Here is a 17,680-nt window from a genome sequence, read left to right on the forward strand (position 1 = left end):
ACTGTTGTCATCCGTGGACGCCCAGGCCTTTTTGAGTTCCCAAGCTCACCAGTCAATTCCTTTTTTCTCAGAATGTACCCGACTGTTGATTTTGCTACTCCAAGCATGTCTGCTATCTCTCTGATGGATTTTTTCTTTTTTTTCAGCCTCAGGATGTTCTGCTTCACCTCAATTGAGAGTTCCTTAGACCGCATGTTGTCTGGTCACAGCAACAGCTTCCAAATGCAAAACCACACACCTGTAATCAACCCCAGACCTTTTAACTACTTCATTGATTACAGGTTAACGAGGGAGACGCCTTCAGAGTTAATTGCAGCCCTTAGAGTCCCTTGTCCAATTACTTTTGGTCCCTTGAAAAAGAGGAGGCTATACATTACAGAGCTATGATTCCTAAACCCTTTCTCCGATTTGGATGTGAAAACTCTCATATTGCAGCTGGGAGTGTGCACTTTCAGCCCATATTATATATATATAATTGTATTTCTGAACATGTTTTTGTAAACAGCTAAAATAACAAAACTTGTGTCACTGTCCAAATATTTCTGGACCTAACTGTATATAGATAGATATATATATCTAGATATATAGATATATATATTTATATCTAGATATATAGATATATATATATATTTTATATATATATATATATATATATATAGATAGATAGATAGATAGATAGATAGATAGATAGATAGAGATAGATATATATATATTAGATAGATATATATATAAATATTTATTATTTATATATATTATATATATATATTTATTTTTATAATTATATATAAATAATAAATATTTATATATATATATATATATATATATATATATCTAATATATATATATATATATATATATATATATATATATATATTTATAAATTATATATATCTATATATATATATATCTATCTCTATCTCTCTCTCTCTCTATATATATATATATATATATATATATATATATATTACATAGATAGATAGATTCACCGACACTTGTGGTACGGGTTAATTACACTGACACTCGGCTCTCAACACCAAGATTTCCCATGATCTGAAATCCCTCTATCAGCACACAGTTTTCATATGTTCTGATATACCTCTTGTCCTTGGCACCCAGCTTCCCCATGCTTGGCAAAACATCATTCCCTCAGCACCCAGCTTTCCCATATCAGAGAGAGCATGGGAAAGCTGGGTGCTGTGGGTAGCAGCCTTTTTCCCTCAGCATAAAACAATTCCATCTCCTGCTTGTATCTTTGTCCCCCCTCATATCTAGTTCTCCAATTACAATATTGGCCCCCACATAGCCTTCCATATAGTATAAAGGGTTCCACATAACCCTTCATATATTAGAATGCATCCCATAGTCCTCCATGAACTATAATGAATTTCCTAGAGTTCTCCATGTATTATAATTCACCCCATAGTTCTCCATATATTATACTGCACCACATAGTCCACAATGTGTTATAATGCACCCCCATAGTCCATGTATAAGGTAGGCTACGTAGTCCGCCATATATTTTAATGTACCCCGCACAGTCCTATATGTATCATAACGCAACCACATTAAACTTCATATTTTATTAAGAACCCCCAGAGGAGCAAGGGGCCGCAGAGGATGAAGAGCCCCCACAGGAGGATGTGCCCCATGAGGATTCCGAGCCCCCGGTGGAGCTACAGCCACCAGAGGAGGAGGAGCACCAACATGAGCCACCGGCCGGATCGGCCCCCGGTAATTGTTTCATATAACATAAACTCCATATAAAGTGCAAAACATAAAGCTGTTGAGTACTATAAAGTGTTTTTTTGTTTTCATAGATGGTAGTCCAACCGGTTCGATAAGTCCATCAATATCGGACGAGGGGGAAAACCGTAAGTCATGAATCTCCTACTTCGTAATAATAAGCAGAAATAAAAATTATGATTTATAACTTTTACCATTCCCTCCATAGGCATACCCACTTTGGCAGAACTAGTCTCCTCACAAGAAAGCATCCTTGCTTCACAAAGAAGACTGTTGTCAGCCCAGAGGAGGCTGATGGCCAAAGTGGGGCGTCATGCGGCGATGCTGGCCCGTTATGTGGCTGGCCAAGGGGAGGGCAGCAGCAATTAACGGGGATCTTCAATGTTTTATTTCTTTGAAAATTTACATGTTTTTTTTTACATGTTGTTTTATAAAAACTTTGAAATTGATATCTGCTGTTTGGTACGTGTCATTGCATAAAGCAAGTTAACAACTATCACCACTCACAAACATTATATTACATGTATGCATCTGTATAGATGCACCAATCCCATTATTCCAACTTTGGCGGAGCAGGATGTCGAGTCAGGTGACAACTGTGGTGCAGTGGGCACTATATAAAAGGCTGGTCCAGTAGCGAGAAGGTGGAGTTGATGCCAAGGTTACCAAGGAAGAAGACGTGTGTGCAGTAGGTCAGGCTCATGTTGCCTGCAGTGGAATGATCGGGAAGTGTGCTGTGCCCCAGACGAACACAAAGACTGCATACGATTACCAGTTGAACCTGAAATCTGAATACCATCGTCGGAGAAACCCCAAGACCAAATACCATTGCCTGACGAATCCGTTGACCGAATAACATCGCCAGAGGAACTTGAAGATGGAACATGGAACATTATTGAACCGCGTGAGCTTTAAATGATAGTAAGGGTTCCAGTCACACTTGAGCGACTCAGCAGCGATCCCACAAGCGATTTGACCTGGTCTGGATCGCTGGTGCGTCGCTACTTGGTCGCTGGTGAGCTATCAATCAGGCAGATCTCAACAGCGACCATTCCCCAGCCAGCAGCGACTTGTAAGCGATGCTGCGCTTTAAGGGAGCCGGCGTCTGGAAGCTGAGGACACTGGTAACCACGGTAAACATCGGGTAACCAAGCGCTTGTTACTCAATATTTACCTTGGCCACCAGCGCACACCGCTTAGCGCTGGCTCCCTGCCCTCCTAGCCAGAGTACACATCGGGTTAATTAACACTCACAAACATTATATTACATACATGGACCCCAACCCCTGACTCCGCTATGCTTCAGACTACTCCACTTCAACTGTCAGTACTTGACTACAGTGGTCCCGCCCCTGACATCTCAGGACCCCTTGGTGAGCGCTCCCATCTGCCTGTTCCCGCACACTGCTATGTCCTTTGTCACGAGGGGGTGACTAGGCTTTACTGGTTGTTTGGTGTACATGAGTGTGGGGGTTGTGTGGTGGTATGCCAATGAGGGTGGAGTATGGTACAACCTCTGTAACTACCGTGTTTTGCCAGGGCATCACAACCATATGCTGAATTAAGTAAAGCAGGCAGCAAGATTGAACCAACATAAATTTATTATTACAATGAAAATATAACAATCAATTAAAATTACACACAAAGAACAAAATTTAGTTGCCCTCTTCATATTGGGTGGCATATTCTGGCCGGGTGGGAGACGACAGTTGGGATAAAAATGATTCATTTGAATAAATGGGATAATGTGGGGGGGGGATACTGTGGGGGGGGATACTGTGGGGGGAGGTCAAGATGCAAGCTTGGTGGATGCATCCTCTTTGGTGTACTTCGCAGGGGCTGGCGAGGAATCCATGTAGTTGAATGATGGGGCTGGTTCATCTTACATATAGTGTCAGTGTCATCAAGTTCTCCTCGGCCTGCCTTTCTTAGGACTTCAAACATTAGTCTCTCTGCTTGCTCCCTCTGTGTGGAATCCAGTTTGCTGAGTCTGTCTGATGCAAATGTCGCAAAGCTATCAACTGGAGTGCTTTGTGGCTGGGATAGTAGTTTGTTTGCCAAAGAATACAATTCAGCGGATGTCACAGGGGTGGTGGCCTTCTTTTTGCGGAAATTTGTTCGCCGCATTTCACCAGAGGGTGCAGGTGCCTCATTATCCTCCACAATAGGCTCGATAGACGTGGTGGGGTTCTCATTCAATTGTGGCCTCACCATATCTGTCTGAGGGTTCTGCGGGAACAGAAAAATAAATGTTAAGTAAAAGTCATACATTTTAATAGTTATTAAATTTAATTTAAGTGTGACAAAATTGTATTGGAGTGTACTTATCTGAACTGGAAGTGATAACTTTTCAAAACTGCACAATAAATCATGGTAACAAGAAGTTACTATTTTGTATTCCTCAATGGCATGTACATAAAAAGTTTTAATGCTATGTACCGTGAAGCAAATAAGGTACTTACATCTACAACAGCGGAGGTGTTGTCATCGATCGGGATGTCATCGATTGGGATGTCTGTTTCCGGATCCTTGTTTGGTTGGTAGGAGCTTTCCATCCTTCGAGGTAGCTAATGGTCCCTTGTGAATTCAAGGAGATTAAAGTACCACAAAGGTGAAACATACACCTGGTCGGTGCCGGCCCCTGACTTTTTGGATTTGTCCACCTTATTAGCTTCCTTCTTGTAAACAGTCCTCAATCCTTGTATTTTCTTTTTTACAAGTTTGGCATCCACCGCCTCGCCTCCACTGTGTTTTTTAAAAAGCTCCATCAGTTGGGCATAGGCCGCTTGTTTTTTTATTCTGTCCGAATATTCTGCGGATTTGATTTTCCACAAGCAGGGCAGTGATTTATACAAATCCAGAAGCTCACGCACAAACTCTTCTTTGTTGTAATACGCCATCTGAAATAAAGAATGCAGAAATTATATGTAAACATAAAAGAAGTTGCAATAAACCAATCACAATTTTGGGTTATGGTGTGGCAGAGACTAAAATGGCCGCCCCTATGTGTGGCAGAAACACAAAATGGCGGCTGTAGCTGAGAGACAAAAGAGCCAGCGATGCTACGATAGGACACATTACAAACAGCACTATGGAGAGACCCCTCTTTAAAAGGCATTATACACACACAGATAAAAGCCAGCAACTTTAATCAACTCACATAATAAATATTAACATATTATATCTAACATCAAGAGCATTAATCAAAAATGAGCCCCCCCCCAAAAAAAAAGACCTACCTTTTCAAAGAAGTGTATATCTGTCTATCAATGTAGAATCCTGGCGGAATCGCAAATCGCAAATACGATCTCACCGACACTCGAGAACGCTGGAGGGATGAATCCGGGTGCAGATGCGGCTTCGATCTGAAAAACACACCAACAAAGCGACCGGGTACAATGGACGAAGGAATCAGGGTGGAGTCGCAGGTTCTATCTCAAAGAAAAGCTCAAAAGAAGTGACAAAGGGGTGACACGATACAAAATTTAACCGCTAGATACGCCCCCTGCATGCCCAATCAGAACGCAGTATTGGCCACCAATCAGAGCGGAGGGAGTGGAAAAGGCGACGCCCGCCCGGCCGCCCAATCAGAACGCAGTATTGGCCACCAATGAAAGCGGAGGGGGGTATGGAAAAGGCGACGCAAATGCACGCCTACGTGACTCACTGCATTTTACTACGCCCCTAATGGGATCGGAATCGTTAACATAGTTGCTGTGTGACAGGGTCCCAACGATTTGAAAGATCGTTATACGGGACGCATGCTCGTTCCTAAAGTCGTTACGTGTGACACCCAACATGCGATTTCAACAACGACTCATAAACGATCCAGAAAGTGTGACGTAGTAGCGATCTCGTTCACGATCTCGTTATGTGTGACTGGACCTTAAGGTCCAGTCACACTAAGCAACTTACCAGCGATCCCAATAACGATAGGGATCGCTGGTAAGTTGCTAGGAGGTTGCTGGTGAGATGTCACACTGCGACGCTCCAGCGATCCCACCAGCAACCTGACCTGGCAGGGAGCGCTGGAGCGTCGCTACACAAGTTGCTGGTGAGCTCACCAGCAACCAGTGACAAGCCCCCAGCGCCGTGTGGAAGATGCTGCGCTTGGTAACTAAGGTAAATTTCGGGTAACCAACCCGATATTTACCTTGGTTACCACGGCACGCAGCTACACGTGCAGAGAGCAGGGAGCAGCGCACACTGAGCGCTGCTCCCTGCTCTCCTAGTTACAGCACACATCGGGTTAATTACCCGATGTGTACTGCAGCTACATGTGCACAGAGCAGGGAGCAGCGCACAATGCTTAGCGCTGGCTCCTTGCTCTCCAAGTTACAGCACACATCGGGTTAATTACCCGATGTGTGCTGCAGCTAAATGTGCACAGAGCAGGGAGCAGCGCACAATGCTTAGCGCTGGCTCCTTGCTCTCCTAGTTACAGCACACATCGGGTTAATTAACCCGATGTGTGCTGCAGCTACATGTGCACAGAGCAGGAGCCGGCATCACAGGCAGTGAGAGCGGCGGAGGCTGGTATCAAAGGTAAATATCGGGTAACCAAGGACAGGGCTTCTTGGTTACCCGATGTTTACATTGGTTACCAGCCTCCGCAGAAGCCGGCTCCTGCTGCCTGCACATTTAGTTGTTGCTGTCTCGCTGTCACACACAGCGATCTGTGCTTCACAGCGGGACAGCAACAACTAAATAATGGCCCAGGACATTCAGCAACAACCAACGACCTCACAGCAGGGGCCAGGTTGTTGCTGGATGTCACACACAGCAACATCGCTAGCAACGTCACAAAAGCTGTTCGTTAGCAGCGACGTTGCTAGCGATGTTGCTTAGTGTGACGGGGCCTTTAAGAGACTACCACTATTCATTCAATCTTCACACTACTGACAATTGAAGCACTTATCACCAGTTCAGCTACTGTATATAAATTGTTTAATTCATGTAAATGCTCCATGCTGTTGACTCTTCTTCAACTGCACTTGCAAGGTCTAGATTAGAGATGAGTAAACAGATTTGTGTTCACCTAGTCTGATGTTTGGTACAGTTCTCTGTGGAAGCAGGACTAGGGTAATGTTCAATTCTGTTGGTGGCATCCAAAGTCCATCTGACATTTACTAGTCTTTACTAGTGGCCAGAGCTCATGCAATATTATGTCATCATGAGGCCTAGTGAATGTCAAAGATACCCAGGATGCTAGACTAGGGAAACTTGCAACAGAAATGAGGACTGCCCTGGTCTGGGTATCACAGAAGACTGTACTAATTACAAGACAAGAACAAATATACATTTTCAATAGATTATTAAACTTGGTACATACTGCATTTTTGGCCATAGCAGGGCTCAGAGAATAAAGATGTATACACCCAAAAGTGACCTGTTCCCACCCCACAGATTTTCCAAGAAAATTTGATTTGGATAGACATTATTCTCCATTAATTTAATGTTGATATTATGCTCTGCTGTCTCTGCAGACCATATAAACATAACAGGTAAAAAAATAGAAAAAAACCTGATACCTCTCCAACCCCTCCGCTCCTCATTGACACTTGTCAAATCCTCACTGCGTCTTCTTATCACTGTCAGGGAAGGTTTTGCATAATTAATATTATCTCTTATGCATTGCTTATATAGTGCCATCAATATATCTTCGGAGTTTGGGAGGAAAACAGAGTACTCTAAGGAAACCAATGAAAACACAGGGAGAACATAAAAACTCGTTGTAGATGTTTTCTTTGGTGGGATTTTAACCCAGGACCCAAGCACTGCAAAGCAACAGTGAGCCACCATACTGCCCAAGCTCTCAAAGGGTCATGACACCATGCTCTCACAACCTATACCGTGACTGTATACGCATATACAGAACAGAGCCCAAAGTCCCAGCCTTGTATGGGAGGCCCTGGGATTCCAGTGCAAAGACAAGAGCCAACCAAGGCAAGACTAGTGACGATGAGGAACAAAGGGGCTGGAGAGTTGAGAGGAGGTGAATATAAGGATTGTTATCTTATTTCTTAACCTTTTGATGGACCTCTAAGGTTCAGAAATTATTCTGCTGGACCCCCGCTTAGCAAATTATAAAAAATCTTCATTTTGGCAAATATCAATTTTTGCTAAATTTTAGTTTCACTCTAATATATTCGCTCAATTGTACCATTTTACCCTGATTAAGCTGGAGGAACCTATTAATTTGAAGTTCCCCTATTAACTAATTAATAATTTAATTATAATAATAATTTTATTCATTTATATAGCGCTATTAATTCCACAGCGCTTTACATACATTGTCCCCATTGGGGCTCACAATCTAGAGTCCCTATCTGTATGTCTTTGGAGTGTGGGAGGAAACCAGAGAACCCAGAGGAAACCCACGCAAACACAGGGAGAACATACAAACTCCTTGCAGATGGTGTCCTTGGTGGGATTTGAACCCAGGACCCCAGCGCTGCAAGACTGCAGTGCTAACCACTGAGCCACCGTGCCGCCCTGTTTTACACTGTTTTACACAAAATTTGCAGTAGGACTACCTTGTATACCCTTTCTCAAAATCTTCAGTCTGATTTTTATTTTCTTGCTTTCATACTTAAGCACATAAAACCATGGGTGAAGCCAGAGAATAAGAATAGATTTATTATGGTGCTAATTTGATTTCCGTTAATGTATTCATAAGTGAAGTTTAAAGCAATTGAATCAGTGTACTGTTGTGTTGCCTCTTCACTGCCTCCCTAGAGTCCACATATAAATTAAGTGTGTGGATTTGTTAGGGAGATGTTCCAAGACTGAGAGCCCTGCGTCTTAATTTAACACACTTGTAATGAGGAAGGTTAATATGATAACATTTGTAAATTTTATTGATGAATTCTATTTGGATTGCTGTGAGATTACATCACATGGGAATTCTTTCTTAGAGCACGATGGAAGAAAAAGGTTATTACTGTTTGTACACAGTAATTTCACATTTTTTTTTAAACACATTACATTATTGTGTAAGAGGTAAATGCTTCATACTGTTCTGTTAATGGGCTGAGAACACCCCAATGATGGTGGTGGTGAGGATTTTCGAAAAGCAGGCAGGTCATTGATTAATCATTGATATTAATTTTCCATGTACAATAGAAAGAAGGACATACACAGAGAGCAGTGTGATTCTATGGTGGGTCTGCAGGTCTTAAATAAATTGGCGCTGGAGGCAGCGCATGCGCAGAACAAGATTTCCACTCAATGACCTTTTCATTAGGCTGAAATCTTGATCTTCCTCAGGTGCCATTTTATTGAAGACTGTCTGAGGAATCACAGTGTATACGCGCCACCCACCCCAGTGAAGAATAATCAGTGACCTGCAAAAGAAAGAGAGGAAGCAGGCGGAGGGGCAGAGAAGCCAAAAAAGATTCTTCCCCTAAGTCACGGGGGTAAGGTAGTAATCCCTGGATCTCGTTATAATGCCTCGGTCTGATTTCCATGGAAAAGCTTTCTTTATACTGGTAATGGAGGCTCTATGTGTCATTACTGTGAGGTCAATGGGATCTGGATATGGCTCGTAACGCTCTCTCAGGGCTGAATGTGGCTCTGAATGTCAGAAAGGTTGGGGTCCTCTGAGCTAAATGGAGCTGTGTTGCAGCTCCTCCATAGCATTTGGTTCTCATTGAATTTTGCTGGTAACTATTGTTCTATCCAGTCATATTCTCATTGTTTCCCTGTAACTCATTGTAAAGTTTAACTAAGGACCAAATTAAATCCACAGTGGGAGAACAGAGGAAAGACTGTAATAATATACTGTTATTTTCGGATATAAGATACACTTTTCCTCTCAAAAAATTTGGGAGGAAAGTGAGGGGTGTGTCTTATAATCTGAATGTAGCTCACCGGGGTGGTGGAGAGGGGTCCCAAGGGGCCGGGGGAATGCTGCAGGGGCTGTGCAGGGGCTGCGGTGGCTGGGCTGGTGCAGGATCTGCAAAGGTTGGTGCTGGGGCGGCTGGGCAGCGTCAGCAGCTGCTGTGCGGGGTCTCTGACTGCTGCAGCGGCTGTGCGGGGTCTGCACATGGTCTGAGGCGGCTGGTGCTGGGGCTGCTGTGCAGGGTTTTCGGTGGTGCAGGTCGGGCAGTGAGGACCTCAAATAATGCCACCCAGAGTTGGCGCGTGCGCAGTTGGAGCTCTCAGCTCAAGCTCTCATCTGTGCAGGCGCCGCCTCCGGCCCATTGATCTCCCTCCAGCGGACTTCAGGAAAATGGTGCCTGGAGATGGCGCTTGTGCACATGAGATCTCAGCTTGCCATTGAGCCTAGAGCTCAATCTGTGCTGACTCCAGGCACCATTTCTTTGAAGCCCTCACTGTCTGCAGCCGCCGCAGCCTGAGCCTCAGCACACCTGCCCAGGCATGACAGCACCAGTCTCCGCCGCAGCCCAAGCCCCAGCCTCCATTGCAGCAGCAGCTACCGCAGCCCGGGCACAAGCACAGCTGCCCCAACATGGCAGTACTGGCGTCCATCACAGCTCGAGCCCCAGACTCTGCCACAGCCCCAGTCTCTGCCACAGCCCCAGTCTCCGCCGGAGCCCCAGATTCCGCCAGAGTCCCAGCTTCCGCCAGAGTTCCAGCCTCCACCTCAGCCTCCGCCGCAACCTCAGCTTCTGCCACAGCCCCAGCCCCAGCCTCTGCCGCTGCACCAACACAGCCTCCTCCACCACCGCTACTGCCCCCTTCGGTAAGACACCACCAGATTACAAGACGGACCCTTTTTTTTTCACCTTTTCTTGCTCTGAATTTGGGGTGCATATTATAATCCGGTGCGTCTTATAAAACGAAAAATGCGTTATATCATTATGTAATCTGTTTGCTTTTCCAAGCTCAATATCTCAGCACTTACAGGATCTGGTGTATTTTATTTAGTTCGATTGAGTCCTATCAAATAAGATTTTCTAAGATGTGTATGTCCTTTTCTCTGTTGCACATGGAAAATAAATCTCATATTGAAATGTACAAATGCCAATAATTATTACGATGTTCATCAGCATTAGTGACCATAACCAATTTGACTAAATTCTTCCCCTTCTCCCTTCATCCTAGGTACGTTCTTTGCCAGAATGTTTACATTTACTATATTCCACTGTGAAATGGAATCTATAACCATTTTTTTCTATATAACATGGAAACTACGTGATATAGGGTAAGAGACCCTGATTACAGGGATGTGTCACTTACTGGGCTGTTTGAGGTAGTTCCCACTGTTTTATCAGCAAGAGCTTATCACTATAGGACTATTTGTCTTGTGCCATGTAGTCCTCTTGCTTTATATAACATTAGCAAGCTTTCTGTAAATGCAGTGTATACATAAAGCTGCTAATCAGTGGTATGGGGTGGTGTACAGAGGTGAGTAACTCAAAACTTGGTGACAGTTTCACTTTAAGGAGAATTTATCACCAGTTTTTTGCCACATATTCTGAGAGCAAAGACAGAAACCTTGCTTGCAACGACATGTCACTTACTGGGCTGCTTGCTGTAGTTTTATTAAAATCACTCTTTTATCAGTAGATTATCCGTAAAAGACTAGTAAACCTGCAGTCATGTAGTCCTCCATATTCATGGGTTCTGTGTAACTCTCCACCCACCCCTGTTTGACAATCTTTTGCTTATACACAGTGTACACAGAAAGCTATCAATCAGTTGTGTATGGGGGTTGTGTATGTTTTAGCTACAGTAGCAAAACCTTTGTGGTAGATTGCCTTTAAATGGTAAAATTCTGTCTCACGTCAGCTGCCAGTAGAGGGAGCACTTTATGTATGGGGATAACTAGAAACTTAGAAGATTAGTGGCAGAAAAAGACCTTTTCTTTGCATATTATTTTCCTTTCTTAAATTTACTATAGATAAACATTGATAGCAGAAAAGATAAATATTGCAGTTGTTTTGCATTTTGTCTTATGCAGTCTTCATATATTCTAATACACTGCAGGCTGCTCAGTCCTGTTCAGTGGGAAAACTCTCAGATGAGCTCTGCATACATATTCCTACAGAAATTATACGTCCATACATTCTAAATAAGCCATATTACAATACTGGCTCATGTAGGTTTTCTCCTGGTATCTTTTTAACAATTTAAATAATAATTCCTGTACTGTTTGCATCCCATAAAGACTATTATGGTATCTTTGTACTGCAAATTATGATATGTGGCACCCCTGAGGCTCTGATCGCCACAGGGTACTGCACCTCCATTAAGGTGCGGTATTTATCTCAGGTAAGGGGGGATTAATCACCGGTGTTCCACATTCACACACTACATACAGCTTAGGGTGGGATGGCTCAGGGTAGGCAGGTGGGTGGCCATAATGATCATGGGACTTCTCCGGTCACTAAAGCCAGCCACCGGGGGGGCGGGTTCTACTGGGGGTAGAAATAGGCGCAACATACTCACATCGGGAGCAGACCCGTCAGGACCATAGTTCTGGCAAGACATCTCTGGAAAACTTGAACTCTACTAGGCCCGGGGCTTGGAGTGGGAGCTCAGCCAGGGTAAGTAACTACTGAGGGGGACACCCCACAAATAGGACTCTCTCTCTTCTTCCTTCTCAAACACACCGATGGTGACCCCTTACCAGATTTGGGATTGACCTGAGCGCATCACAGCAGTGATTAGTGTGACCGGGCTGGCAGCTGAAGTTGTGAGCAAACTACACCCTGAACCTGCAGAGACTGTGTTGGCTCATCCTTACCAGCGCTGCCGCCCAGCGCTTAGGTGCCAACCGCCATCACCTTCCCTCTACATCCACCCGGGGCCTGCTCCACCTGTGGGGAGCAATACCATACCGGCTGCCTTAATATGATGCCCTGGCCTATCAGGTCGACACAGTGTATTGTGCAATCTGCCCTTCTGCATGATATCCAATCCTCCTTGGTTACGGATCCTTGTCTTTTGGTGTTGCTAAGAGCTTAGCCAGTCAAAACCCTAGGAACACTTTACACCTTACCCACCATACACACCATTAGGTGCCTGAAGGGAATAGGGCCGCCCACCTGGGGAGTTGGTAGAGGAAAGTAAAAAAGTGAAAGGAGAACTGAAAAAGGAGTGGAAGGAGTAGGAGGTTGAGTGGTGACTCTCGAAGGGAGAGGTCACAGGTCAGGAGCAGGGCTCCTTGAGTCTACTAGGTGGCAGACGATGGTCTGGGCCTGGTAGGAGCTGGAACCCTGGTCGCAGGAGATCGTGTCAAGGGGCACGGATTGCCGAGGAGGGCAGCCGGCGGCCTTGAGCCATTTCCGGGCAGGGGCCAGGGCACAACGGGGTACGCGGACCCTAGGCCGGGAAGTATCTTCAAGCGTCCTGGTAATTTACCCGACGGGGGTGAAGCCTTCAAGATTCATCCCTCGCCCGCTCCAAAATCGGGGTACTAGCGCACCGATGGGATAGGACTTTCCCTACAAAACACAGTCCACCAAATCCCAAGCGTGAACCCTGAGAGCAAACTCACTCTGTTAGCCATACGGGTGAGCGGGACCCGATTAGTTCCATACTATTGGGTCCAAACAGTGTACAAGGTGCTCCGGAAAAGGCCACAGGCTAACAAGCAACACCAAGGGCACGGATCCAAGCGTGCTCCCACCTGGCTGCAGCGGTGCTCAGAATTCTGGTTTACAGGCTGTCGGTGTCAGTATTCTTGGACTGAGTGACTACACAAAAACCCTTCCTTTTCCCAATGGTACCCCACTCCTGTACAATCAACATCGGGCCCCGGGGCACAAACCCCCTACCCCCGGAGGGGTTAAAAACCTTGCTGCCATACCAGCCCCACCGGGCTTCCCCCTTCTCCAACAGCAGCGGTGGTACTCCACTTTACCACGCACCGTGGGTGGCGTCACGAACTTCTAACTCCCCTGTACATACTCCCCTTCTTAAACTCGAGTATCCGCATGAACCCCCGGGTCCGGAGACCCCTCGAGCCACTGCGGTTCCAAATCCGAGCGGCTCGTCCGCTTGCACAGGGGCGGTACATTAACACCTGCCCTGGCGAGGATTCTGCAGTGGCGGCTACTACTGACCACATACTACAGGTGGTGTAACAACAAACTTTCCCAAATACCCCGCTTCCCCCACCATTTACTGTATGCCTCGGGGCAACGGAACCAGGCAAGACCACCGCGTGACATCGCCTGACCCGACCTGAAACGACCCGGCGATGAGTAGGTTAACCAACTGCCCTGTGGGGCACTACAATACATGACTTGACTGGTACCCAATAAATGGTAAGTATCCGTGTATACAGATATGTTGTTTGTGCAGATGGGTTTTACAGTGTATCCTCTCTGCCTGAATAAAATGAATCAGTCATCAGAGATAAGGAAACATCTATATTAATATATAATTTATAAGATTTGCTCATATTCAATCTTCTCATTAATTTCATTGCATTTCTTTTGCATTAATTTTTCTAACGCTTTAGTCGTGTCCACTCTATACTACATGGAAAATATATCAAGGAATGTGTTAAGCAAGGGTTAAACTAGAACTTTTTGTAACTCTAGTAATTGATTTGTACTATTAAAAGAGACCTCCCATAGTAGTTCTCCCCTCTCCACAGTATAGGGAGTGCTCTACTGATTACTGGGGATCTGTCCGCTGGAACCTCCCGTTCTGAAATGCCTCTATAGGATGGAGCAGAGTACACGTATGCTCTCCACCACTCTGTACAATAATATACCTCCCAACCGTCCCGGATACAGCGGGACTGTACCAGATTTGAGCAGGTGTCCCGGTATCACGATCATGAGCCAGGTGTCCCGTGGCTCCGCCCACCCGCTCTCTCCCCGTCTGACTTTCTCCACCCTCCTATCCACATGAGCAGAGCCGAGTGATACTTCACTGCTCTGGCTCTGTGTGCTGCCGCTGTTATGCGTCGGCGGCAGCAGCAGCGCTTTAAATCCGGCACCTGCAGCCCAGTGCACTGCTCTCAGCTGGGCTGCTTGTGTACGGAAGTGCATCTGTGGGCAGAGCTACCGAGCAACATGCTGAGCTCTGTCCACAGATGGAGAGACTGGAGGGAGAGGAGCCGCAGCACCAAGGAACGCTGTATGTGACCCCCCCCCACCTACCCATAGCTGTATGCCCCAGCCCCCTCCTCACCAGAGCTATATATATATGCCTCCAGCCACCCCCCCTCACCAGATCTATATGCTCCCCAGCCTCCTCACCAGATCTGTATGCCCCCCAGCCCCCACACCAGATTTGTATGCCCCCCTGCCTCCTCACCAGATTTGTATGCCCCCCAGCCCCCACACCAGATTTGTATGCCCCCCAGCCCCCACACCAGATTTGTATGGCCCCCAGCCCCCAAACAAGATTTGTATGCCTCCCAGCCCCCACACTAGATTTGTATGCCCCCCAGCCCCCACACCAGATTTGTATGCCCCCCAGCCCCCACACCAGATTTGTATGCCCCCCAGAACCCACACCAGATTTGTATGCCCCCCAGCCCCCTCCCACCAGATCTGTATGCCACCAGCCCCCTCCCACCAGATCAGTATGCCCCCAGCCCCCCCATCGGAGCTGTATGTGCCCCCAGAGCTGTATAAGCCCCAACACCAGAGCTATATGCCCCTTAGTAATATCTATGCTACCAGTAATTTGTATGCCCCACAGTAAAGTGTATTTCCCCCAGTAATGTGTATACCCCTTAGTGACGTGTATGCCCCTCAGTGAAAAATACAGACGTTCTTCACTGACGTGTTAAACACGCATATGTCCCTTCATAGTCCGTGATTCACGGCACACAGTAGTTGTCCCTTGTCCATGTGCAATCCATGATACGTGATCCTCCGTACTCCGTGATTGCACATGGACATATACTCACCTGCCCCCGCTCCTGCTCTCTGTGGTGCTGAAGAGTCCCGCGATTCAGCATCCAGCCACCGCTCTCTCACCTCTGCAGCTACTTCCGGGTCGGCTCTGGCTGTATAAATGAATATGCATGCCATAATGAACCAGGCAGGTAGAAGCAGAGAGCAGCTGCCAAACTCAGCATCACTGGAGAGGGTGAGTTGAAAAAGTTTTTAATTTTCAATGTCCGTGTTTTTCTGGTACGTGTTTCACGGATCACACCATAGTGTGGTTTGTGGGACATCAGTGATGCCAGAAAAAAAATGGACATGCTTCTGTGCGGCAATCACGGATACGCATGTACGCCGCATGGAGACACGGCCAGTGGAAAATCACTGATGTGTGTGCAGACCCATTGATTATAATGGGTCTGCATAGGTCAGTGATTCTGGTACATATAAAAACTAGCACATACGTACCAGAATCACTGACATCTGAAACAGGCCTAATATGGATGCCCCTCAAGTACTGTCTATGCCCTAAGACCCTCCTGTGATGTATATACTATAACCCCAGCCCTTCCTGTGATGTATATACTGTAGCCCCCAGCCCCACCTGTGCTGTATATACTGTAGCCCCCAGCCCCTCCTGTGATGTATATACTGTAACCCCAGCCCCTCCTGTGATGTATATACTGTAACCCCAGCCCCTCCTGTGATGTAAATACTGTAACCCCAGCCCCTCCTGTAATGTATACACTGTAGCGTCCAGCCCCTCCTGTGATGTATATACTGTAGCGTCCAGCCCCTCCTGTGATGTATATACTGTAGTGTCCAGCCCCTCCTGTGATGTATATACTGTAGCCCCCAGCCCCTCCTGTGATGTATATACTGTAGTGTCCAGCCCCTCCTGTGATGTATATACTGTAGCCCCCGGCCCCTCCTGTAATGTATATACTGTAGCCCCCAGCCCCTCCTGTGATGTATATACTGTAGCATCCAGTCCCTCCTGTGATGTATATACTGTAGCCCCCAGCCCCTCCTGTGATGTATATACTGTAGCCCCCAGCCCCTCCTGTGATGTATATACTGTAGCCCCCAGCCCCTCCTGTGATGTATATACTGTAGCATCCAGCCCCTCCTGTGATGTATATACTGTAGCCCCCAGCCCCTCTTGTGATGTATATACTGTAGCCCCCAGCCCCTCCTGTGATGTATATACTGTAGCGTCCAGCCTCTCCTCGGATGTAGCCCCCAGCCCCTCCTGTGATGTATATACTGTAGCCCCCAGCCACTCCTGTGATGTATATACTGTAACCCCAGCCCCTCCTTTGATGTATATACTGTAGCCCCCAGCCCCTCCTGTGATGTATATACTGTAGCCCCCAGCCCCTCCTGTGATGTATATACTGTAGCCCCCAGCCCCTCCTGTGATATATATACTGTAACCCCAGCCCCTCCTGTGATGTATATACTGTAACCCCAGCCCCTCCTGTGATGTATATACTGTAGCGTCCAGCCCCTCCTGTGATTATATACTGTAGTGTCCAGCCCCTCCTGTGATGTATATACTGTAGCCCCCAGCCCCTCCTGTGATGTATATACTGTAGCGTCCAGCCCCTCCTGTGATGTATATACTGTAGTGTCCAGCCCCTCCTGTGATGTATATACTGCAGCCCCCAGCCCCTCCTGTGATGTATATACTGTAGCGTCCAGCCCCTCCTGTGATGTATATACTGTAGCCCCCAGCCCCTCCTGTGATGTATATACTGTAGCCCCCACCCCTCCTGTGATGTATATACTGTAGCGCCAAGCCCCTCCTGTGATGTATATACTGTAGCCCCCCAGCCCCTCCTGTGCTGTATATACTGTAGCCCCCAGCCCCTCCTGTGATGTATATACTGTAGCCCCAGACCCTCCTGTGATGTATTTACTGTAGCATCCAGCCCCTCCTGTGATGTATATACTGTAGCCCCCAGCCCCTCCTGTGATGTATATACTGTAGCGTCCAGCCCCTCCTGTGATGTATATACTGTAGCGTCCAGCCCCTCCTGTGATGTATATACTGTAGCCCACAGCCCCTCCTGTGATATATATACTGTAGCCCCCAGCCCCTCCTCTGATGTAGC

The sequence above is a fragment of the Anomaloglossus baeobatrachus genome, chromosome 4, assembly GCF_048569485.1.
Source record: "Anomaloglossus baeobatrachus isolate aAnoBae1 chromosome 4, aAnoBae1.hap1, whole genome shotgun sequence".
Classification (NCBI taxonomy): domain Eukaryota; kingdom Metazoa; phylum Chordata; class Amphibia; order Anura; family Aromobatidae; genus Anomaloglossus; species Anomaloglossus baeobatrachus.